The sequence below is a fragment of the Phascolarctos cinereus genome, unplaced genomic scaffold (assembly GCF_003287225.1).
Source record: "Phascolarctos cinereus isolate Bilbo 61053 unplaced genomic scaffold, phaCin_HiC Scaffold_1;HRSCAF=81, whole genome shotgun sequence".
NCBI classification, from domain to species: domain Eukaryota; kingdom Metazoa; phylum Chordata; class Mammalia; order Diprotodontia; family Phascolarctidae; genus Phascolarctos; species Phascolarctos cinereus.
In genome coordinates this window covers 119,500,648-119,527,830 of record NW_027555514.1, presented here as the reverse complement: position 1 = coordinate 119,527,830, position 27,183 = coordinate 119,500,648, and the positions used below count along the sequence as shown (strand labels likewise).

The following is a 27,183-nucleotide window of genomic DNA, read 5'->3' as shown; positions in this document are numbered from 1 at the left end:
CAAATTGTGTGTCAGTTTCCTGTATTCTCAATAAGAGCCCCGCAAACTCCCATAACCTTTTGCAGAGAACAAAACCAAATCTTCACCCTACCCAATAATTTCTTCTCTTGCCAAAATGAGAAGAACTACAAATCCCAGGGAAGGTCGAGGCCAGTTAGCCCTTTGCCATGTGTCGTTACATTTGGAATTCCTTAGTTGCTCCACCGTTACCACTGGCACTACCACTGTACCACTACCAGCCCCTATTCCTGTAGCTCCCAGATTAGTTCAAGACCTCTTTGAGTCTACTCTGCTTCTTTAGGCCTCTGCCATTCCTGGAACCACATGGCTCCTTCTACTCCTGACATCAGATCATTCCTTGAGGCACATGATTACCTGGAGGTGTTGAAGGCATACATGACGACACAATCAGTCTGTGTGTCTGAACAACATTTTTCTGTCAACCTAATCTCTCATTCTCTTAATCTTTCTCTTTGTTTTTCGCCTTTAAAGCTCAAGTTCAAGGGCCTAGCTCATGTTATGATTCTCCATGATTTAATTGATCATCTTTAAGGTAGTGTCCATGTCATGTCAAAGAAATGTTGCAAATGTCACAACAAAGGTCTCATCCATGTTAAAATTTTGTTAATGAAGTAATAACCTTGTCAAAGGACTCCAAAAGGATGTCCTTATGACATTCTACACCTATGAAAATCACTAAGGTAAACCATGTATATCTCTACTGTGGTAAGAGCACAGAATGCCAAAGGTTCGTCTATCAACAAGTGATTGCCAAATGACTACTTTGATTTTGTAGCACTGCATTAGATAATGAGTTGAATGGAAAAGAACTATGTAACAGGAGCCATGCCCTCAAGGAGTTTATAATCTAATTGAAGAGACAAAAATTACATGAAGCAATTAGAAAGAATCTGTGGTTGTTTTGTGATTGTCAGTCCTTCTTTCTCAAAGAGTACCAATGCCATATGAGAGTGATGTCTTGACTTGTGAGTATATTGAATTTAAGTGAGGTGGAGCTGTGAAATGACATCAGCCTCACTCTCTCCTCAGAGTCATAGGAGTCCACTGGCAAGATATAAGTCAAGATGACTTGTGATGGCCCCAGAAAGCATCTAAGTGGTAAAGATCAGTGTAGACTAAAGGAGTTAATGATAAAAGCTAAATCATAAGGATTGGATTGTTTATAGCTGGATGAACATTTTCAAGACTGAAGGACATTCTAAGACAGGAAAAGAAATAGGAAAAACATGAAAGCAAGAATGAGCATGGAACATATAAAACAAAGAGTGAGTAGAAATGCCTGGCTGGTGCGATAAAAGTATTATTTTCCTCTCTCTCTCTCTCTCTCTCTCTCTCTCTCTCTCTCTCTCTCTCTCTCTCTCTCTCTCTCTCTCTCTCTCTCTCTCTCCCCCTCCCCCTTCCTCTCTCTCCTTCTCCTTCCTGCCCTCCTTCCCTCTCTCTCACGGACTTGTGATTTCGTTGATGTTAGGAATTCCAGTGAAGGAAAATTCCCCTATCAATGGACATCATCACCTACTGTACAATTTATAATTTTAGAGAATTGTCTGAGATATTGAGGTATTAAATGATTTGCATAGGATTATGCAACTAGAAAGTGTCAAATGCAAGATTTGAACCTGGAATATTTTGAATCTGAGGCTCACCTTATAACTTCTAAACCACACTGTATATCTTCTGTATTATTTCTCCTTCCTCCTTTTGTTCTTCCCCCTTCTCTTCATTTTCCTCTTTCCCTTCTCCTTGTCTTCTTTCTTCCTATCCTCCTCTTGTTCTTCCTCCTTGATAAAGTGATAGAATGAATAAAGGGCTAGCTTTTGAATCCAGAAGATTTGGGCTCAAGTTTTTCCACTGACACATTCTGACTGAAATCCTGGACAAGTTACTTAACTTTTTTCTTGTACTCAGCAACATTTTGAAACTTCAAATAACAGATATATTGTCAGTCTCCATTGGTGGAAGATGTTTGAATGCCTACAGTTTCCTCTGCTAATGAAATCAAGATCCAAACCCCTGCCCCACCCCCAACCATCTATACTTCTCTACCTTCATATAGCATAGAGAGCTCTATAGATTGTTATTCTTTCTGCTTCTCAGAGCACATAAAGTACCACATTGTAATGACTGGGATTAAATAGACAGGCCAGGCCAAATTACAAAACCATCCTCAGTGATTAACAGATCTGCCCCAGCACTGTGGAATGTTTCTGTGGCTTAAGTATGCCAGCTGATTGTAGCCACATACAAATTCCTCAGGTCCTTTCCCTCCTTGTACCTCAGCTAAAACCATTTTCTCTGTTGTATGAACAGATATAAGGAAGGCAGGGTAGGGTTTTAGTATTATTATTGTGGCAGCCAGGTGCCAGCTTTTTTGGGGGAAGAGTCACCTCCATCAGGAAGACAGGGCAGTGTATACGTGATAGCAGAGGAGTAGTATCTAGTGCCGGTAGCCCTAACAAGAACATGACAACATATACAAATAGCAAGAATATAACGATGTATGTCAGTGATTAGGCTAGGCTAACCCGTGGTATTGAAAGATATAGATAGAACTAGGTGTGTTGATAGGAGGTTGAGCAAGGCAGTCCAAAGATGATGATTGTGATAGCTAATATTTGTATCGTGCTTCTTATGTGTCAGGCACTGTGCTAAGTACGTAGGAAGCATTATATAAATTGCTATTATCTCATCTGATCCTTGCAACAGCCCTGTGAGTTAGGTGCTATCATTATCTCCATTTTACAGATGAAGAAACTGAGGCAAACAGAGGCTAAATGACTTGCCCAGGGTCATATAGCTAGTAAATGTCTGAGGCTATATTTGAATTGTCTTCCTGACTTCAGACCTTACCCTATGAAACTTATATTTCTAACAAGACCTTTTTTTTGTGGCAGAATAGTACGACTCCAGGGAGAGACAGTGTCTGTATTGCTGAATGGCTTTCTCTGTGTGTTCCTACTGATGTACGTTTGTATGACAGTGTCCATTTCAGAGGGAAACGTTGTACATTGAGCTGTACAGCAATTTTCCTGATGTCTTGGACCTAGAGAATATCTAAGAGTTCAGTGATGACTACCAAAAAGTCAGTGACACATGCATTTTTGTCAACAGCTTCCGAGTTCTTCGATACGTTCTCAGGCATGTTGGTGTCCATTGCCACAGTGTATACCCCAGGAGAGGTGAGGATGAGGAAGGATAAAAGAGGTCCTTTGAAGATAAAAGAACAACTTTCCTTCTTCAATTGTGAGCACGGCAGGCCAGTGTTCTACTTCTCTTACACCAAGAAAGGGGATTTGGGGGTGGGGAGGAAGAGTGGTGGTGATGGTAGTGATAATCATTATGATGGTTCTACCATTATTTTCATTCTCTCCTCTATAACACCCAGAGGCTAGCCTTCCCTGCACTGGTTTTCAATAGTAGAAAAGGCCATAAGTAGGCTTATAGCTTAGTCTACCAGTGACTACCGTAGGGATAAGGTAAGTGGGCTGTTCTTACTGAGTAATCTTGTTAGCTTGCCCATCTCTTTAACATCGTAACTGAGCTCAGTATGTTATTACTTTTCTTATTGATTTTTCCAAATCAGATACTAGATAAAAAGCAATTTTTTTCATAACAGAATTGATAAGGAAGTATTTATTACAGAAGTATCAATCAGTTTTGATAAATTCTAATTGTAATAGATTTTAGAGACTTTTACTACTAGAATTATGAGCCTGTAGCTATTCTTTGACCTTTCTAATTATACTAAAATGGTAAAATCTTAAGCATACATAACACACATGTATGTATGTATATACACATGTATGTATATATACATACATGTATGCATGTATATACATATGCATGTACATACACACATGTGTGTATATACGTATGTATGTACATATGCATGTATGTGTATATGTATGTGTGTGTATATATACATATGTATGTATGTATATATACATTTGTATGTGTGTATATATGTGTGTATGTATGTGTACACACACACACACACACACACACACACACACACACACATACATATACGCACACACAGAGGGAGCAAAATAAATCTATGACCACACCAGACTTGGAGTGGTATGGAGTACAGATGGTGGTGGATTCGGGAATCAGGAGTCCAAGTTAAAAAAAAATACCATCTCTGGAAAACAATAACTTTATGACTGTGGGAAAGATTTTTTTTATTTAAAAAAAAGCTTTCTGCACCTCAGCTTTCTCATCTATCAAATGAAGCTTATAGTACATGTTCTCCCTACAGGAGTTGTTAGGAAAACTCTTTAAGCAATTTAAAGATCTATGTAAATGTGAGCTGTTCCTATTATTATGTTTCTAAGGCTTGTCAGAAGAAATGAGGTGGATGATAAGATCACTGGCTTTCCATTTAGAGACCCTGAGTTTGAATCCTGGGTCTGTCCCTTAGTGACCTTGAGTAAATTGCTTCTTCTCTTTGCGGTTCATTTTCCTCATCTGTAAAATGAAGGGACTAGAGTAGATGATCTCTAAGGTCTCTTCAAAATCTCCAATTTGATAGGTCAAGATGACATCTATATCCCTTCTAGGTCTAATATTCCATCATGATATGACTGAGACTGGATAGCCCCTTTAAATCCACTATGCCTGGACATGGTAGCGCATATTTTATCATCCAGTTAAATCAGCCATTGAACGTCTTCGAATGATTATCTGCAATTATGTGAGTTAAGAACATATTATCAAACTGATATGCTAGATGTTCCTGGACTAGATTTATGTTGGAAGTTTAATTTTATATTAGCATAACTTGTTATGTGCTATATTTTGTAATTACCTCAATGCCAGCTTTATATTCAGCATGCAATGTATATTCTATCTTAGAGACAGTACTAGCCTGCCAAAGCAATTATTTTCTTTTTTCTATAATGACTATGTTTTTACTGTTGGGTTTTGCTGATAGTCTGATGTTAAGGAATGCAGATGGTGAAAGATTTTTTTTTAATTTCACATTGGTTTGAACCCCATATTTTTCCATTAAAAGTCTCATTTGTAAATTACAGTTTAATTTGATGGGGTTAATCATGAGACACTAAGCATATCTGACTCTCTGGGTATCAAGTTATTGATTTTTAAACTCTTTTGGTCATTTGGTTCAGGCCCACCCCATTCATTAGTGAGGTTCAAGTCCATGACATATGTGAAATTGTTGAAGGAACTAGGAATGTTTAGCCAAGGGAAGAAAAAAAATTGGGAGTTAGGGACACATCCGTCTTCAAATATCTGAAGGATTTTTAAGTGGAAGAGGGATTAGCTTTGGTCCTCTTGGCCCTTGAAGGAAGGGTGGTTGAGTAGAAGTAGTGGACTGGAAGATTAAGCTCAATGTAAAGGAAGAAAAAAAAACCAAAAACAAAATTTCCAATAGAGCTGTCCAAAAGTGGAATAGACAAGTGGATGCTAGGTGGCTACCTGTCATACATTTTGTAGAAGGAATTTCCGTGTACTAGATCAGAACTGTCAAATGACCAACTTGGTCAGATACTTGACATTTACTCCCTGTATGACCCTGGGCAAGTCACTTAACCCTGGTTGCCTCACAAAAAAAAAAATGTAAAAACAAATGACCAACTTGGGCCCTCAGCCCACAACTCCTAAGTGAAGCCCAATTAGTAACTGATAAATGTAATTGGGAAATATTTTTAAAAATAAAATAGTAATTATAAAAATGTAATTGGGAAATATTTTTAAATGAATGAAATTATAATACAATATAGTTAATGTTAATTTTTGGTTTTCAAGTGAATATGGTTTTCAGGAATCAGTTTCTGTTTGAGGTTGACACTACTGGGCTAGATGCCATGTCAGGTTCCTTCTAACTCAGAGGTCCTGTAATTCTATGCTTTTACAACATTACCTTCCCACTCAGTAATCCACAGTGGTTCACCACCTTGGGAACCACAAGGGCCAAATGACCAAAAGGAGTTAAAAACCAATTATTTGCTGTATCCACAGTTATGGGGTCATGAAGGGTCAGACATCACTGAAATTGACTGAACAATAACAAATATCCACGGTTATATATAGGTTTAGTGTTTTAAATTTAGTGCAGTTTAAGATCCAATTTCAACAATTCCACCTACAACATACATATGTATAGGTATATGGGTGTATGTATATGTGTGTATGTATATATGTGTATCCATATATATATGTGTATATCTAAATCTATGTATCTATATCTATATTTCACTAGCCCAGTTCTACAGGGGCTTGAGCACATGACCCAAAGAGTTAAACTAATGGCTTGTATATGCCCAGAGTAAGATTTATTAAACAACATAGATACAGTAAAAATTTAAAAATAAATTCCAAATCTGTTAGCCTAATGCTCTAAGGCCCTCCAATACTTGGTAATTTCTGACTTTTTCAATTGTATCTCCCTCTGTTTCATGATATAAACTCTCATATAATTGTAGGCTATCTGGTCCATTTGTCAATTTCTGAACCCACTTTGTGCCTTCCTGCTTCTGATCCCTTTGATTAAGATCTTCCTTCTTCCTAGAATGAAGAATGACTTTTTCCCTTCCCCACTTATCCATAGCCTACCCATTTATGATATATGATATGATTTGTAACTGTAAAGTATGACTTAAATGGAAGAAGGCTTTAATCATAATAGTACAACCAACCTTTGCCAGGGGTGGGCTGGCCACAAGACCCTCTGGGATTGTAGTTTTTCCCAGTTTGGGAAGACAAGAAACCAATAGGAGATCAGCCTGAGGGTGTGGCTGGAAGGGGGGCTAACCTATCACTATGGTGTGTTCTTTTGGAGGGTGGTATTCTAAAAGAGAAAGGAGGGAAAGGAAAGGGGCAGGTCATCCCTGGGGCACAGCTGCAGCTGGTGCCTGTAACATCTGCAATTCTTTCCTGTAAGACCATAAGAGATGACCTTCATCTAAATGGTAGAAAGTGAATGTGATTGTATCTGTGAGTTTTATTCTAGTAGCTCATACTTGCAGCAAGAGTAGGGAGAGAAACTAGGAATGCTCAGCTAAGGAAACAATGAGAGGGCCCCATACTGCCCTAGCCTTACTTTCTTTTGTGTGTTTCTAAATTTTTGCCGTTAAAGCATTTTCCAGATTAAATATTATTTCTTTTTTTGTTTGTTTGTTTGTTTGTTTTTTTACTAGGTAATGGGGTTAAGTGATTTGCCCAGGGTCATACAGCTAGCAAGTGTTATGTGTCTGAGGCCAGATTTGAACTCAGATCCTCCTGACTTCTGGACCGGTGCTCTATCCACTGCACCACGTAGCTGCCCCATAGATTTAATATTTCAAAAACGCTTGTGGTTGCCCCGATGGTGCTGGGTCTTTCTGTGTTTGTGGTGTGAGGGCATAATAGGAGCCATGAAGAAGAGAGGGACCTTCCTTAGCTCTCTAACTGGGGGAGCATAAACACAAGTCTTTTCATAACTATCTTTCTAAGGGCAGAATCAGACACTGTGAAAGTAAGCCTAATTGTATAAACCTACCTCTTAGGGCAGCTGGGCAGCACAGTGGATAGATTGCCTGGCCTAGAGTCAGGAAGACCTAAGTTCAAATCCAGCTGCAGACACTTACCAGCTGTATGACCCTAGGCAAGTCACTTAACCCTGTTTGCCTCAGTTTCCTTATCTGTAAAATGATCTGGAGAACTAAATGACGAAAACATTCCAGTATCTTTGTCAAGAAAATGCTAAAAGGGGCCATGAAGAGTTGGACATGACCGTATAGCAACACTTCTTTGGTATGAGGTGGAGAAGCAGAAACAATCATGGAATCAGCCTCAGACACTTACTAACTAAGTGGCCCTGAGAAAGAGGTTTAACTTCTATCTACCTCAATTTCCTCATTTGTAAAATGGGGGTAATAACAGCACCTCCCTCCTTCTGGAGGAAACGGGGAGCCGCTAAAGGCTTTTTTTTTTAATTGAGGATTGGCATGATCGTAGTACTATATTGGGAAGATAATTATTTGGGTAGCAGTATTAGAGACACAGTGCTCTGAACTTGTGGAGTAGCTGAGAGAAGTCAGAGACGGACATAAATACAATACAAAGTGGAATGTAAAATACATATGTCTAGTGAGAGAAGCTCAGAAGGGCTTTGGGAGCTCTGGGAGCTCAGTTGTGGGGGCAGGGTGTCCACAGACATAGTGGGCCCTCTGCCTCCCACCGTGTGGGGCCAGTGTAGTCTAAGAACAGAGCAGAGCTGCCTAGATGATTTGTTAATCTAATAAGGTAATTGACTTGTTGTTCAGTTATTTCCAGTCATGTCTGACTCTCCTTGACCCCAGCTGGGGTTTTCTTGGCAAAGATCCTAGAGTGGTTTGCCATTTCCTTCTCCATTTCATTTTACAGATGCGGAAACTGAGGCAAACAGGATTAAGTGACTTGCCCAGGGTCACACAGCTAGTAAGTATCTGAGGCCAAATATGAACTCAGGAAGATGAGTCTTCCTGACTTCAGATCCAGCCCTCTATCCACTGTGCCACCTAGCTAATTTATACTGAGGCATTAAAGTCAGTAAAGATTATATGTCATCTCTCCCAGTGGTGTGTCCTCTATTTATTTTTTAAACAGATCACTACAAGAGATTTATTGCCTTACACCAAGGAATAAATATATAGTTGTAGAATATCTGAGTGCATGCTAGGCATAGATGTTAACAGGTTTGTGAAGCAGACTGGAAACTGTAGTAATGTGACTTCAGGTAAGGCAAAGAGAAGCACCTGCAGTCATGACATGTCTTGTGCACTGATTGATCATAGGTGGCACATTAACTATTTAGCAGGAGATGCAATATCTTATCACAAAGGAATAATTTTCCAGTGGTAGAGCTATGCAGGTTCTACCTCTATTTTGTTTTTCTGGCATGTTAGCAAAAAGATAGGTTGGGAAGATAGTATAATACAATTGAAAGAACGTGTGCTACAGAGTCAAACGATCTAAGTTCAAATCCCATCTATGATGTTTATGCACTGTGAGCCTTGTGCAAGGGACTTAGCTACCCTGTGCCTCAGTTTCTCTTCTGTAAAATCAGAGCATTGGATCAGATGGCTTTGGAGACCTCTTCTGGCTCTAGAACTATGTACTTGCTCAGGGTGCAGTGGACGGGATGCTGGACTTAGACTGAAGAAGTTGTTGTAGTTCATCCAGTCAGTCATGGCTGACGTTTTGTGACCCCGTGGACTAAATGTCCATGGGGTTTTCTTGGCAAAGATACAAGAGCAGTTTGCCATTTCCTTCTCCAGTGGATTAAGGCAAACAGAGGTTAAATGACTTGCCCAGAATTATACAGCTAGTACGTGTCTGAGGTCATATTTGACCTCCGGTCTTTCTGACTCCAGGTCCAGTGCTCTATCTACTGTGCCACCTAGCTGCCCCATGGAGTTAAGAAGACCTGAATTCAAATTTGGCTTCAGACTCTTGCTAGTGTGTGACCTTGAGAAAGTCTGTTTATCTCAGTTTCCTCATTTGTAAGATGAAAATAATAAGAGCACCTACTTCCCAGGGTCATTGTGATGATCAAGTGAGGAAGTAATTTTAAAGTGCTTTGCACAGTGTCTGGTACAAAGTAAATGCTTTATAAACATTATTACTACTACTATAATGATGATGACAATGACGACAATGACGATTACCATGATGATGATGACCTCTCCAGTATTGCCAAATGACTGCCTACTTTGCATTAGGCCTGCTCCTGTCTAGTGACTACTACCAAGGCCCATTCTCCCATGCATCTAGTATGGATTTTTAAGGTTCACATAAATAACATTGTGGGCAGCTAAGTGGCACAATAAACATAATGCTAGGCCTGGAGTCAGGAAGTCCTGAGTTAAAATTTGGCCTCAGAAACTTATCAGACATGTGACCCTGGACATGTCACTTAGCTCTATTTGCCTCAGTTTCCTCATCTATAAAATGAGCTTGAAAAGGAAATGGTGAACCACTCCAATATCTTTGCCAAGAAAGCCCCAAATGGGCTCAAGAAGAGTTGGACACAACTGAAAAAACTGAAATAAATGACATTGCAGCAGCATACTATAAATGCCACAAGACAGGGGGAAAAACAGTGCTCAAGCTTGGGGGGAGATTGTTTGACTTGAGCCTGAAGCAGAAAAGAAGGTTTCTTAGCAGTGTGAACCCCAATGAAAGAGAAAAGAAAGAGTGAGCATTAGGAAAGATGAGAGAGATATGACTAGGAAGAATGTCATGAGTCAGACAGATTGAACCTTATCAGGGAGGCTTGGGGGAAAAAAAGGATTCTTAGGGGAAGCAAAAAGAGAAGACAAGGTAACCTTGGAAACAGAAAGTTCGAGCCCTTATTTCTAGGAAGGAATAAAGGGAGATTATAGCAATAAAAACAACAAAAAAAGAAAGAGAGAGAAATTTTACATTAGAAGTAAAGAAAAGGTGTTTTTTTCCCTTTTTCTTTTTTTCTCCTCTGAGAACAGACACACAGAATGGGATATCTGCCAAAGTACCTAATGATTACAGAGAAAGGAAACTATAGAGCCTTATGTCAAGGCTAAATGACAACACAGGGAACTCAACCCTCGATCATTTGCCTTGCCAAATGAGTTGTGAAACTAAAATCCACATTTTTCAATTTCAGTGCCTTCAAGAAAAAGAAATCTAGAGGTGGAGTAATTATAGAATTGCAAGTCTTCAGTCTTACATTCTTAATCGTGCAACTTGGAAAATGTTATTTTTTGTTATTATTATTGTAATCTCGGAATTATGCCCAAACAGTTATTAAACTGCTTATACCCTTTGACCCGGCAATACCGCTACTAGGTCTATTTCCAAAGATGATTAGGGAGAAAGGAAAAGAAACTATATGTTATAAAATATTTATAGCAATTCTGTTTGTGAGGGCAAAGAACTGGAAATTGCATGGATGCCTCTCAATTGGGGAATGGCTAAACAAGTTATGGTATATGATTGTGATGGAATACTACTGTGCTAGAAGAAATGATGAGCTCAATGATCTTAGAAAAATGTGGATAGACTTGCAAGAAGTAATGAAGAATGAAATAAGTAGAACCAAAAGAACATTGTATACAATAACAATAATATCATTTTAAAAACAACTTTGTGGAAATAAGTCATTTTGACTATGATAAATATTCAAATTAACTGCAGAGGACATATGAAGGAAGAGGCTATCTACATCCAGAGAAAGAACTGATAAATAGATGTATAGAATGATTTTACACACACACACACACACACACGCACACACACACATACACATGCACACACACACATACACACACATTTATGTCTAATGGTAGCCAACTCTAGGGTAGAGGGGAAGAAAAAAAAGGAAAAATATTTTCATGATATTGACTATTCATGCCCTTATCACTAAGGTTAGTGGCTGTATCAGCACTGAGTAGTTGAGATGCACCATAGGTCTTTGACCCATCAATAGCCTTCAGGGCATTATTATATATTTAAAAGGAATAGCAAGTTGTACATAACTGATTTGCAGTTTCACGTAAAAAAAAAAGGAAAAGAAAAGTGCTATTTAAGGTTAAGGATGCCAGCCAAGCGATCAGAGAGTTACTTTCTGTTGATCCCTGGCCCTGGAACTGGGCAGAGATCCTTATCCTTGAGTGTGCAGAATCAGAGCTCCATTAGGGATTTCCTGGGGCACTGTTGTGCATAAATAGGAAAATTTTTACCCAAACTTGGAATATTATCAGGCCAATAGCCAGGGGGATGTTCATGTGCTTCTGTTCTAGCTTCTGGCTCAAGAACCTCTTATTTCTACTTAAAAAAAAATCTGTGGAGTTCAGAATCAGCTCCCATGAGCAAGAGAATGCCTAGCAATCACACTATGGTAGGTCAACCAGCTGCCTGAAGAGTCTGCCAGTATTGAAGTATACAATGAGTTTCACAAGGATTTATCGTTTTAGATTAGGAAACCAGTCAGTCACTTTGCCTATGGCCTGTCAAAAAAACATACCTAGAGGCCAAAAAAGTGGAAATGAACTTTTCCCAAAGAAGGAGAGAGTGTCCTCTGAAGTGTCACAGAAAGAAAGGGGGCTCTAGCTGGCATCAAGTTTCAGAGTGATGCCAAGTATTAGCCCTTTCTCTAGCTGTCAGATGTGTACCTGTCACAAATATTTTTGCAGTAGTTAACTTCACCTGGGAATAAGATTTAAAATCAAATAGCTATTCATCCACAATAAGGAGGAGGGACAATTGAGATGTGAAGAAGGGGATACAATCATGGAGTGGCTAGCCACACTGTAGCTAGAGTCATGAGCCAAGGTCCTAATTTTTCTTTGATGTGGCATTAACTGTTTATTGTTCATTTGTTTGCACACTGTTTTACTGTGCATTGTGTACTGTTTAGTCCTGTCATTCAGTTGCTTATATTGTATGAGCTGATTTACTATAATGGTGCGGTATGGGGGTCAGGGAAGAGAGGGGGGAGGATACCAGAGTAAAAACCTAACAATCACAGAGTTTCAGAGTTCTAGTCCAAACCGTTCCAGAAAAGAATCCCCACTATAAGGTGGGGAATAGCAAGTGGTGGCCTAGGCTTCGTTGGAAGATCTATGAGGGTTCCTCACATACTACCTCCCAAGGCAACCCATTCCACTCTGGGATAGATCTGTTAGGGAAATTTCCTTTTCTTCAAGCCTAAATTTATATCTTTAAGAGTCCACTTATTGTTTCTACTTTTGCCCTCTCTGGTCATGTAGAACAAGTCTGATTGTGTTTCCACGTGACCACTATTCAAATAGCTGCCTTAAAAATATATACATATATATATATATGTATATACACACACATGCATATATGCACATACACACATATACACATGTGTGTATATACATATATGATTATATTTATGCATACATATGCACATATATACATGCATATATAAACATATGTACACACATATGATACACATATGCAGTGTCTGATGTCATTGATATAAGAAGTTCTGATGAGGAAATATCCTCTACCTGTACATAGCAATAAATATCCAGCAACTTAGAAAGTTGACTGAGCCACTGAGAAAGTTAAATAACTAACTCATAATCATGTGACCAATGTATATCAGAACCAGAACTTGAACCAAGGTCTTCATGAATATAAACTATCCTACTTTCTACTCTGTTTGGCTACCACTTCATATGTATGCTTATATTTGAATGTGGTATATGCACAAATGTGTGGTGTGTATATGTATATATATGTATACATATATGCACACACATAAAGGGCAGTTAGGTGCACAATGGATAAAATGCCAGGTCTGGAGTCAGGAAGACTCATCTTCCTGAGTTCAAATGTAGTCTCAGAGACTTACTAGCTGTGTGGCCTTGAGCAAGTCATTTAACCCAATTTGCCTCAGTTTCCAAATCTATAAAGTGAGCTGGAGAAGGGAATGGCAAACCACTCCAGTATCTTTGCCAATTGGGATCAAAAAGAGTCAGACATGACTGAAACAACTTAATAAGAACAATAAGCACATACATGAACAAATTACGATACACAATTTACTTATATAGGTTCTAGTTTAACCAACTTAATTCATGTGCTTTCTCTACAGAGCTTCACCCTGGAATGCGAAACTCTATCTCTGTTATTTAGTTATAGGTTCACTGCCCATGTTTTGATCCATACTACTACCTTTTTAATCAACTGTCAATCAATCCAGCCTTTACTGAATACCTTCTTTGTATTAGACACTATGCCAGTTGTATCCCACATTTTTTCTAACTCTTCTATTCTCTTGGATTTCCTGTCCTAGGTCATATTCAATAGTATACCATATTACTGTCCTCCAAACAATGTATTCATTAGACACACTGGCCTTCTCTCTGCTCTAAATTTGTTGCTAGTTACTCATTTTCAGTCACATCCAACTGTTCATGACGCCTTTTGGGGTTTTCTTGGCAAAGATTCTGGAGTGGTTTGCTATTTCCTTCTCCAGCTCATTTTACAGATGAGGAAACTGAGGCAAATAGAGCTAAGTGACATGTCCAAGGTCACATGTCTAATAAGTGTCTGAGGCCAGATTTGAATTCAGGAATTCCTAACTGTAGGCTCAGTACTCCATCCACTGCTCCACCTAGCATTCTGTGTTTCACAGCTTGTGTGATTACGGTGTTTGTATACTTAAACTATACTCCCTAACCCTCTTTGTCTGTTGAATCTCACTTAATACTTTTAAGTTTAACTTGCATATAGTCTCCTAGAGGAAGTATTCCCTAATTTCAGGTTGACAAAGACCTTCTTCTTAGGACTTCATTTAGCACTTTGTTCCATATGTGTATAATGTACTCATAATGTGACATTGCATATTGTAGCTATCTATGTATATATGTATTGTACCCTCCTAGACTGTAAGTTTCTTAAGGAGAGGCACCATACTGCCTCCGAACTTTGCAAATTCCTCAATACATAGTACCTCTCCTGGTGGAAGGTTCTATATTCTCTTCTGATACCAAGCCCTGGTTTTCTATCAATGATCCCATAGCTGGGACCCAAAACTATTACTTTTCTGAGGATATAAGTGGGTCCATACTCATCCAAAAAACCCCTAAGACCTTTCTTTTGTACTTAACACAATAAAACCATGTTTATTACAATCATAAGAAATCACAGAGAATGTAACAAGTGGCTTTGAATTGTAATCAAGAAACATAAAAGAATCTAAAGAGACAGAGACAAATCTGAACAGGTATCATGAATTTTCTTTCTTTCTTTTTTTTTTTTTTTTGGTGAGGCAATTGGGGTTGAATGACCTGCCCAGAGTCATGCACCTAGTGAGTGTCAAGTGTCTGAGGCCAGATTTGAACTCAGGTCCTCCTGACTCCAGGGCCAGTGCTCTATCCACTATGCCACCTAGCTGCCCCTGGAATTTTCTGTATGAAAGCATGTGACACAGAGAAGGAAAGTTAAAAGAAGGAACAACAAATCAACATTTTATTGTAGTTATTTGCTTTGTTGCCTTAACCCTATTGCTCAGCTACAGTTGTCTCTTCCACATCACAACTTTCCCCCTTGCAGTTTAATACATTGCTAGTCAGCCTAAGAAATTAAATGGAATTTTTGGGGAGTTTTGAGGAAGCCATAGATGACATAGAACCTATAACCAGATACCTAACCCAAATTTTACAATAAGGCACTGCAAACACCCCATAAAATAAAAATAAAAATTTCAGACTTCTCCTTTGGTGCAAAGGAAGGGCCAAAAATTTTAAGCAGATTTTCCAGATTGCAGGACACTGTGTTCCTAAATCCTCCATGTGGAAGGGATAACTGTATAAACAACGTGAAAGCAGGAAATGTGGTGCTTCTCATCTTTACATCCCTAATACATAGTATTGTGCCTTGCATAGTCTAGATTTTTAATGAATATTTGTTGAACGGAATTGAACTCAACAAGAGAATATACAAAGATGGTAAAAAGAAAAAGTTAGATGTATATGTATGCCTGAAATCTGAACACTGGGGAGAAGAGATGAGACAAGAAAAGGTAAGATTAGGTTGGAAGTTGAATTTCTACATAAGACCTACTAGCAGAAAACAACTGAAGGCAATTTCTGTTTTCATCAACATTACCAGTAATAATATGCTATTTGCAGATGAAGTACAACTCAGCAAATTAACAAGAAGCATCATACATAGCATGAGAAAAGGCAGGACAATCTCACCATGCTCATGTGTTAGTGGAGACAAAAGATGCTGGCACAAGCAAGATGTTAGATAGTGAGATAAGCTACTCGAAATCTGCTCAATGAGGAAGGGACAAACAAGAACAGAAGAGGCGGAAAGTAGATGACATAAGCCTTCTACCTGACAACAGATTAAGATGGCTTCTGTGTACTCTTAGCTTTAACAGGAATCTTTTAATTAAAGATCAAAGCTAAGTAGGTGAGAAGACTCTTGTTTAATTTTTTTAAAAGGTGGGAGATCCTACTAGTCAAAAATAAAAACAACAACAACAACATTGTTCAGGGGTACGGAGGCTTATGTGGCAGCCAGTTTGCCATAGCAGTCAGTCACATGAATGAGCCAAAGAAGTAACAGAGAACTGAGCTAACTGGGCTAAAAAGTTTTGGAAAATTTCTTGTATTTTCTCTTAAATTGTTCTGAGGTCTCCTTTTTATTTTTGATACTTTTCTCATCTCTTTTTTAAAAATCAACTTGATTATTTTATTAAATTTCAGAAAAAAACCTCAGTCATTTATCAATTCAATAGATTTTTCTTACAATTATATAAATTGCTTTTTTGATTCTCAGAATTTCCACTTTGTCCTGAGTTGAAAGGGCTGGTTTTTGTTCCTCAAATCTTACCAAGCACAATTTATGGATTATGTTGATGCTTCTGATGAAATGGATGTTGAAAACATTGATGAAAGTATTTACATACACACATTTACACACACATATATGCACACACATATGTATATATCCCTACAGACATTTTTTAGTTTCATTCCATAGGTTTTGGTATGGTTTTCTTTGATGAAATTTTCTAATGTTTTTATGCTTTTTTTTTTTTGAATAACGGTTCTTTACAATTATTTTTCTCCAGTTACTTTAAATTATTTCTTTGGTGGCCCTTTTTGGATATAATCGTATTGCATTATGATCAATATTTCTATTTTTCTATGTTTTTGGTGAGGTCTTTATGCCCCAGTAAATGGGCAATTTCTGCAAATGTGACTTATGCAGCAAGAGGTATGTAAATTCTTTTCTATTTCCATTTCATAATTATTAGAGATCTAACACCTCTAATTTTTCTATTAAAATCTCTTCTTCTTAATTTTTGTAGATATACAGACCAAAATTGACTGCATATAGGTAGATGAAGACAATATGGTAAAAATAACAATATCATCTAACAATTTATAAAGCAAAAAAATGAAATTCATGTACAGAAATAAAAGGTCAAAAATCTAAAAGGGAATAATGAAAAAAGTGGTAAAGAAAGGGATATATCAATATCATATCTCAAACTATCCTACATTATAATGCTTTGGTACTGGTTAAAAAATAGAGAGGTCAATCAGTGGAACAGATTACATATACAACATACAGAAGCAACACAGTAGCATTGTGTTAAATAAATGTAAAAACTCCAGTCACTGGAATAAGGACTCACAATTTGACCAAAACTGCTGGGAAGACAAAAATTGAAATTGGCAGTAATTAGGTATTGATGAACATTTTGTACTTTGGATGAAGATAAACCCCAAATTAATACATCATACGTAAATGTGACATCATAAGCAAATATAGCAGCAAGGAAGAGATTACTGTTCAGACCTATGGATAAAGGAAAAGTACATAACTAAATAAAGTATAGATAGGGAATAACGATTATTTAAAATTTAGAAGGCTTTGCCCAAACAAACTTAATGCAGTTAAAATTAGAAGGGAATCAGTTAACTGGGAAACATTTTTGCCACAAGATTTTCAGATTAAAAAAAAGGAGGCAATATTAGGGCAATTGCTAAGCAAATTCTAGTGTATGAACATAAAAGATTATTGTCCCATAAGAAATTTTGAAATAGACCATTTTAGATAAAACCAGGAAGATGTGTATTAACTGCAAATTGAAATGAGCAGGACTGGAAGAACTTACAAATGACATAGAAAAAAAAGAGCTTTGAAAGACTTTAACCTCTAATCAACACAATAATTTGAAAAAATGGGACCATGGGACTGAGAGGAAATATGCCCTCAGTCTCCCATTAGAGAGATGGTGGACTTAAAATGCACAGAGACATACTTATATTATCTGTGTTGTTTAGTTGTTCTAGTTATGTCCAACTCTTCATGACCCCATTTGGGGTTTTCTTGGCAAAGATAAGGGGGTGGTTTGCCATTTCCTTCTCCAGCTCATTTATAGATGAGGAACTGAGGCAAACAGGGTTAAGTGACTTGCCCAGGGTCACATAGCCAGTAAGGGTCTGAGGCCACATTTGAACTCAGTAAGATGAACATCCCTGAATCCAGATCTAGCACTCTATCAACTGTGCCATCAGTTGCCCTATTATATTACCTAGTGTTTTCATTTGTCTTGTCAGTCTTAGGCGGTGGGCTTCATTGAACATTGAAATGGATGTTTTAAAGACCAGATTTTTTTGAGGGGGTACTCACTTTCTCTAAATGGACTTATTTCCTTGAGGAGGTAGTATTTGCCTTCAGTCATCATTAACTTACTAAGGGGTTATAGTTTTGTAGGTCAGCATTTGCTTAATGTGATTATAGAGACAAAGGGGTGGATAGTGAAAATGAGAATTCATTACTTCTCATCAGAATCCCAACATGACCAGGAAAATTTTTTCATTCTTAGTCTACCTTCATTGGGAGACAAGGAATTGAAATTGAAAGAACCATATACCATACCCTGGGAGTAACATAGGAGATGTCCCTTCAATCAAATTGTTTAGGTTTTCTTGAACAGTTTAGGCCAGGGGTGAAGAACCTGTGGCATTAAGGCCACATGTGGCCTTCTAGGTCCTTAAATGTGGCCTTTTCATTGAACGCAAATTTTGTAGAACAAATCTTTTTTGGGAGGTTTGTTTTATGAAATTTGGATTCAATCAAAAGGCCACACTTAAAGACCTAGAAGGTCACTTGTGGCCTTAAAGCTGCAAGTTTCCCACTCCTGATTTAGGCAAATCATCTTCTTGAAAGCCAAGGAGGGCTTGGCAATAAAGGGAAGGGTAGTGAACTCTAACTACATGGGAAGTTCAAATAACCCTGAATAATTTGAGTTTGCCCTAGAACAATGAAATCCCTTATGAACATGGGGATAATAACACTCTGGCCAAATAGTATATTTTCATTCATCTAGCAATGGATTTCCTGTAAGTGAGAAGTAGTAACCAAATAACTAAAGAATAAGAAATATGTATAGCAGAGAGAGTGGAAGGGAGATATATAAGACTGAGAGACCTATTGTTGGCAGATCATGAACACTTTGCTTCTACTTCTAAATATTATTATATTTGCTGATGGTTTAAAGCAGAAATGTACTTTAAGTTCTTCTGATTTAGGTAATTGGTTTTCTGTTCCTGGTTATTGGCTTCCTGCTTCCCTCTTTGATTGACTTCTAGGTCTGTTGCGACCTTAGTTTATAATCTTGGTGACAACATAGTGATTTTGATTTTGAACGGTTGTTGTGGTTTTGGTTACATTTTTTTCTTTGTAAATAAAAATTATTATTACCATCAATATCATATTTAATTTTTTATTAGCTTCATTAATTCAATCTCTGCAGATTCTGAGCTTGCATCTAGAGCTACAATGTACCTGACCCCAGGAAGATGTAAATTCCACAGTAAGATCAGAAATAGATGATTTTAGGCAGCAGAGTTACAGAGGTAGATGGGGGAAGAAATGATGCCTGGAACCTACCCCTGACATCATTTTCCTTTTTTTTTTTTTCTGCTGGAAAGCCATAGTGCTCTTTATAACACTTCATGATTTTTGTGTCACATCCTGCTAGAAGGTTGGGCTTAGACTACAACATTTTAAAAAGCTCTCCAGACCCAACAATGCTGCTGAAGATACTAGCCAACATCCTGCCCTGAGCGATTAGATGAAATGTTATTCCTGCTATGTTGAGGGGGTGGAAGGAGAATTCTGTATGGGCTAATCAGGGATCACTACTAGTGAATCTTTGGTTGTAGCTTTGGGAAATGAGTGATGACAGTGCCCACTGCTTGAGCTAACCTTTTGTTATTTACATTTTATGTTACTGTTAGACTTTAAGCAAAAGTCTTTGGCTTCACTATAATGTCATATGAATTATTCTAACTCATTTAGGGGAGACTCAGTAGAAGTAAGGACTTGTTAGGCATTGATTGAAATAGATGAGTATTTATTGGACCAGAGAAAAACATGTTTTTGGTGCCAGGGGCTGCATATCCATTACTGTTTATGCAGACAAGTTTCCCTCCAACATGGATGGTGAAGGAAATTGAATTTATATTGGATGAGGACTGGTTGAAAAAAACTGGGGTTATTTTGGTTGGAAAAGAGAACGCTTGGGAAAATATGATATCTCTCTTCAAAAATCTGAAGGTCTGTCATGGTAAACATTGATTAGATTTTATATCTAATGAGACCAGTTGCGTAGACACTATAGGGAGCAGATTATGAATCAATTTAAAAATAATTGCCTAGCAATCAGAACTGTCCAAAAATGAATTGGGCTTCCTCATGAAAATGAGTCTCCACCACTGGAAAACAATAGTGATGTTAGAATAAGAATAACAACAGCGGTTTAAGGAGACAGAATGATATATTGGCAAGAATACTAATTCTGAAGTTAGAGAACCTGGGTTCAAATCCCCATTCTGATACTTCCTACTTATGCAACTTTATACCTGTGTGACCTCTTTGAGCCTCAGTTTCCTCATCTGTAAAGTAAAGGAGTTGGAATAGATAGGCTCTGAGGTCCATTCCATGTCTGCAGCTATAATCTTTGCATCTCTACTTCTATGAACCAGTCCACTTTCCTAATAGTAGCTTTGTGAGATGAGGAATACAAGTATTATTAATTTTCTGTTTTCAGATAGAAATGTTCAGAGCTGGATGCTCACCTGTCAGGGATGTGATAGAGGGCATTTTTGATGGGGAAGGAAGTTGGACTAGATTATGTCAAAGGTCCTTTTCAGTTCTGAGATTTTCGGGTTGTATGATTCCAATAGGTTCTCAGTCAATTGTTAGCAATAGTTGGATGATTAAAAATAATATTCTTTGGCCAATTTGGAGACATGAAGCTTGCTCTTGGGCATCCCACTAAACAATGTAAATGTTCTCCAAAGGCAGATTTGAAGATATGTAGCATCTGTCCTCTGGCAAGGGAGCCTGTGTTGATAATGAGCTCCACATGGCACATCATGTGGGTGTGTTTTAATATGTCTTCACTTAAGGTAGCTCTCCCCTTATGCATAGAGCCACAGAAATGATATTAAAATAATTACAGGTGTTGTGGCAGGCCAGCCTGGTGGCATTCTACAAGTGCATTCTCCTTGCTTGTTATGGAATTCCTTTAGTGACTGTGAAGGATGAAAGGGAAATTTGCTGACAGCTTAAAGCAGAATATTAGATTTGTAGCTCTTATCTTCCCATTATTCTCTTTTATAGAGTGCCACCTGTCTATGAAGAAGAAAGTGTGGGAAAAAAGAAACCCTAAGGAGTTTATATTTAAATCTTGTCAGTAACCTAATGATAGACAGAGATGCCATTTCAAGGCAGGAGAATCATTAATGAAGACCATTCTTTCTTTGAAGAGTCTTCTCATATTGCAATGGAAAGAAAAATTAAATGAGACACGGGCATATACACACAGTTAATATAATGGAGTCTAAGTGCACCTGGAGTAGGAAAAATCAGAGTAGAGGAAAAAAATCTGTCATAGCAGAGAATAAACCTTTATCTTTTCAGACCTTAAGGAAATCATGTATATGAAAAGAACTCCATTATGATTTTATGTAGCCAAAATACATTCAAGGTGGCTGCTCGAAAATTTTGATTCCCATGAATACAGCTGTGAGTTCATTCTATTTTCTCACAAATTGGCTTTTTTTGTGCTTTGCTATGACTAGGTCACCAATTCTCACTTTGTACAGTTTCTACTGCTGATCTAAGAATACATCATGCTTTTTTTCCCTCACAACTTTTCCTTGTATTTTTTTCAATGGAGACTTCAATTTCAAGAGCTTCTAAGAAAGAGTATCCAAATTAAATAATTTCCATTTTCTACTAAGCTAATGAAAAACTATCCCTTTGAGGGTATCTTTGTACATATTACAGCAAGAAAACTAAAAGTAATGGATATACAAATAAAAATCAAATGTCACTGCTTACATTCTCTGAATGTCTTGGCAGGAGTAATGTCCTCTGAAGACAGAACCCAGAGCATTGATACATGCTGCTTCCATGTTTCCCAGGCATGCTAATCTGACTACAATTTTACTGAAAAGTGATCATAAGGGAGGCATTTCCAGGGCAGGCATAACTAGGATAGACTCTCATATTTTAGAAACAACCACTGATGGCTCCCTGAAGCATCGACATAAAAGAGATTGTTTCTCTCTGTCACCTTTTAGATAGAAAGATATCTTTACTCAGAAATACCTGAATATATTCCATTAACAAGGGATATTCTCAGTTTGGCAGCAGCCTGGAGTCAAGAGTCCAAAGCTATTCAGGAAGAGTTGCCTTTCATTTTCTTTAGTAAATGGACAATTATTCTTCCCCTAAATGTAGTCTCAGGAAAAACCTGCACCAGAGAAGCTCTTCTTCAGGCAAGGCAGCTGGTTTCCACAGCTCGACCTGGAGGGCTGAAGGTGAGTCAGTCAACAAACATTGATTAAGCACTTACTATATTCCAGGCATTGTGCTAAGAGTGAGCGCACACGCACGCACACACGCGCATGCTAACACACACACACACACACACACACACACACACACACACACACACAGAGAAAGGCACAAAACATGCTCCCTGTCCTCGAGGAATGGGGAGATACATGCAACAACTACATACATGCAAGATATATACAGTGAAAATGGGAGATGTCCTCAGAGGGAAGGTGCTAGCAGTATAAGAGATGGTGGTGTAGGGGTGGGAGGAAGGGATTGTGATAGCCCTCCTATAGAAGATGGAAATATAGAAGGTGGAAGATGGAATATAGATAGAACATAGAAGATTGAAGATAGAATATAGAAGGTAGAAGATGGAATTCAAGCTGAGCTTTGAAGGAAGCCAGAGGTAGAGAAAGAGAACATTGCTGGCATGGAGGACAGTCAGTGGAAGGACAGTTTGGAGATGACCAATGAAACCCAATGGCCAGATGAAACCCATATTTATTTACAAAATTAAAAATAAAACAAAATAAAACAAAACATTTCTGTCTTTTCATAAACTGTCCTAATACTGGCACTTCTGATCAAAGCCATGACTCCTTCCCCCCTTCAAAAAAAAAAAAGAAAAACAAAAAGCTTCTCATCTCTATTGCAAAGCAATTAAGGTTAAAAATTATGATTTCTAATTTTTCTATTACTGTCCTTGCAACTATTGCTTTAGGAAAGGTTAGTAACTATGGTTGGTCTTGTGGTGGCAGAGAGAGTGAATGATTCTCTTGACTTTAAGGAGAGCTCAAGCTGTGTTTCATGAGCAAAAGATCACCTCAAGGCTATATTTTCCATGCTTAACTCATTTATCTCTCATCAGTTAGGTAAATGAGATGCAAACGTATTTCCTAGTTTCTAACTTTTTATACACTACTGAAAGCTGTAAGGGATTTTAAAATACTCCCTTTTTGTTAATGAAATTTAGCTCATAGAAGCTGTTTCTTAGCTTAAAAGCCTCCTTTTTCAAACCTTCTGGCAGGCTCTTGAAATCACACTTTTCACTCCAATGTTTAGCTTGCTCTTTTTGATTTCATATTGGCTTGTTCATATGAAGAAATTTAAAAGTCTTCTAAGAGGAGAAATGAAGAAATGAGTAAGGGCAGCACTTTGAGGCCATTTGAAAATTTTTAAGTCATTCATCCAGAATTCTCTCTCTCTCCCTCCCTCCCTCTCCCTCCCTCCCTCTCCTTCCCTCCTCCCTCCCTCCCTCCCTCTCTCCTCTCTCTTCTCTCTCTCTCTCTCTCTCTCTCTTCTCTCTCTCTCTCTCTCTCTCTCTCTCTCTTTCTCTCTATTTCTCTTTTTATGTGAAAAAGGTTTCTGAAAACAGAACACTGTCATTAGAAGATTCTCTGAGTTTCTAATGTCTTTATTAGTATGGTGACTGCAGGAAATTGTCAGTGTTACTTTTCAGCTGACTTAACATTTGTTACTGATAAAAAAAAGATGTTGTACATATAAGACGTTCTCTTTCTACCCTCAGTGGAGTCAAATACATGTCTGTTCAGCAAAAGTTATTTAATGAGCATCTCTACGTCCTTGTATTGTCAAGAGATGGATTTCCTAGAAAATGCGATGACTAAAATGTCTAATTAATAGCCACAGTGAAGACTTTTCAACTGGTGCCGTATTCTTGTCTCCTAAACTGCCACAAAATACCATTATAGATGTTTATAGAAGATACCTTTTTTTATGTAGGAGGCTCTGGGGCCCCTTGGACTCCACCAGGTATTTTGATCCCTATGTCAGGGATCCCATTAACTCTGACTGCAAGAGGTCTAAGGTTTTGGAGCTAGGCACACCTGAAAGAAAAGAGAAGGGCTCAGAAGGTATTGTCAAAGACATAGCTCCCACTGAGCTTATGAATTGGTCATTGCTACCAAAACTTTGGGGGTTCTCTCTGCCCAAAGCCTTAGGCACTGCAGCAAACTGGCACAAGGTGCAATACTCCCCCAGAATAGAGAAGCACAAATACAAACACAGGCAAAGCTATTCCAGAACATCACTCCCCAACAGTGATTGTTCCTTCACTATGGAAAGTTCTCTCTTGACTCCCTTCCTGGGAAAGGTAACATGAATTTATTAAGAACTTACTATGTATCCGGCACGGAACTAGGTGCTTAACAAATATTGTATTATTCGCTCCTCACAATGCTGGGAGGTAGGTGCTCTTATTTTCCCTATCTTACAGCTGAGGAAACTGGGGCAGATAGAGCTTAAATGACTTGTCTAGGGTCACACATCTAGTAAGTGTCTGAGTGGATTTTAACTCAGGGCCAGTGCTCTATACCTTGTACCACTTAGCTGCCACCCTCTGTCAATGACAACAATAAGGTGTGACAGCAGTACAGGTAGCCTATGAAGCCTGCTTCTCCTAGCTATTTGAGGGCTAATAGCAGGCAGTCCCCACTGTGGAAGGTGGGTGCCTTATTTAGGACTATTGGCAGCTGACCCTTATGCAACTCCCTGCATTCAACTTTTGTGCCTTTCTTATTGTGACAACTTTGTCATTAGTAAATTGGTGTATGTAGAGTACATTAAAGTACTGTTACTCTGATTGGGAAGATTGGAAGAATTTCATTGCTATTGAGGGCATCCAGGCGGTAGGGGATGATCTCCCTGTGACCAATCCCAAGCACATTGAAAAGGTTATGAATGAGAAAGCCTGCAACGCCCTCCTACTCAAAGTGAAGGAGATGGGCTTCATAAATGAATCTCTCCAGGTGTGCTAGCTGGCCCAGGCCAGTAGGTGGAAAGTAATGGTTTCCCAACATTCTGGGGAGACTGAAGACATCTTCACTGCCGACCTGGTGGTGGGTTTCTGCACTGGGCAGATCAAGACTGGTGCCACCTGCCTATCTGAGATTCTGGCCAAATACAACCAGCTTCTCAGAATTGAGGAAGATCTGGGCAGCAAGGCTAAATTTGCTAGAAGGAACTTCAGAAACCCTCAGGCCAAGTAAGCTCCATGGCCAGGAAGCCTCAGAGCTAGCAGGCACCAACCACCTCTGTCAGAAGCCTGCTCCTATCCCAAGAATGGGCAGTGCCCAGTACTAAGCCAGTTTTGTTTTGGGAGCAGGGGCCTCTGATGCTTAACTCCCCTTTCCCCTCCACCTTTCTGTGGTGTTCCCACTGCTTTGTTAGAACTGTCTTATCAGATACCGTACCTGATCGTCTGGTATTCTGTTGAAAGATCTCATCATCTCGTAACTGGGATAGCATGACCTGTTCTTACCCATACCCCTGGTGTTGATGTGTGGAACCATATACTTGTGATACAGCCTCCACAGGCCTGATCCTTAGTGGCTCTTGTGTGTAGAATAAAAGGATTCAGTAATCCCCCCAACCACCAAAAAATTACTGCTACTCTTAGTCGTTGTTACTTTTTCTCTCTTTTCTCTAACTTCTTAGTTATTCCAGTGACTGGAAGTACTCATAGATTTTAGCAGAAGGTGGCAAGAGCAATTTCAGAGGAAAATTCTCAACTGCCCATCCTATGTGTCTTATGTTATAAGATTATAACAGAAAATTGGAGAATTGATGCCTTTGAATCTATCTTACCTTTGTGGTTACGCTACAATAAACAAGGTCTGGGGATGTGTGAAACGTGAGATATCATGCCAGCAAGTGACTCAGATCCAGTCAAGAGTGATGCTCAATGTTATTGTGAAGGCAGACCCACTAGAGCTGTCTACACTTACAGGGGTATGGAAAAGTCCCATCAAGCTGCTGGCAAAATAGGTCACTGCTCCCTTCTGGGTGGAGATTTGCTTCTAAGAATGGAAAACCGCAGAAAACCAGGAACAAATATCAAAGGTATGGGATCACTCCCATAGGGCTACCAGGGTAGGCCAGATCATGGCTCCCCTGGACAAAGACAGGGAATCTTTCCTGTCCTGCTAGTGAGTCACCCTCAGTGACTAAGCTGGCTAGTCTGCTATGGCATAGGCTGGCTAATCAGCAGACAAAACCATGAGGTTTTTTAATACAGTTTTAGAAGGATGTAACTATTTGTAAGGGAAGAAGTTGGTAGTTTATCTGGAGTGCACACACAGGTGCACTCAGGTGATGACTTGGGACCAGCTAAGTTTATCTATACAAAACTTATGCCTAAAGGGTATAGACAGTAGTGTGACATGACTATGTATGTTTCTTTATATTAAAAAGGAGTTATTTTGCTAAGCATGGGGGGGAGGGTCACATGCCTTGAGGTTATACTCACACATAATTTGGGAACTTGAGGAAATCCATTAAGTTGTGGAAACAGCTGATAGGGCTCTGCTATACATATTGCTCTGCTCTCCCTTTCCGTAGTGCAGACTTTATAGATGTTTTCTTCCTCACACCTAATTGTCAACTCTTTTAGTGAGAAAGGGTCATAAATTTCACAGATAGAAGCACCACTGCTATCATATGTACCCCTGACACATAATACCACTTCATTTTTCTGTCCCAATATGTCACTTTGTGGGGACTTCTACTAAATTCCTACTGCCACCTCCCCTCCCCTCTCCCTCCCCTTTTGGACTATGCTTTCCAACTCAAGCTTATCTGCAGATGGAAAATGCCATTTTTCCTACTTCCCCCAACCCATGCTTGATAAAAACAACATCTCAACCACAAAGCACTGTGGAAGAAACCTGGAAATGCATTGGGGTATGTGTATGTGGAGGAGGCATAGGGAAAGGGGAGAGAGTATGAAATAAGAAATAAAAATCATAAAGTTTACAAGTGGCA

The 27,183-nt window shown here is 38.7% G+C and overlaps 1 pseudogene; it reads left to right on the top strand.

The window, feature by feature from the left end:
* Positions 1-3,086: 3,086 nt before the first annotated feature.
* On the top strand, positions 3,087-25,765 carry LOC110194203 (uncharacterized; annotated as a pseudogene).
* The last annotated feature ends 1,418 nt before the right edge of the window (positions 25,766-27,183 follow it).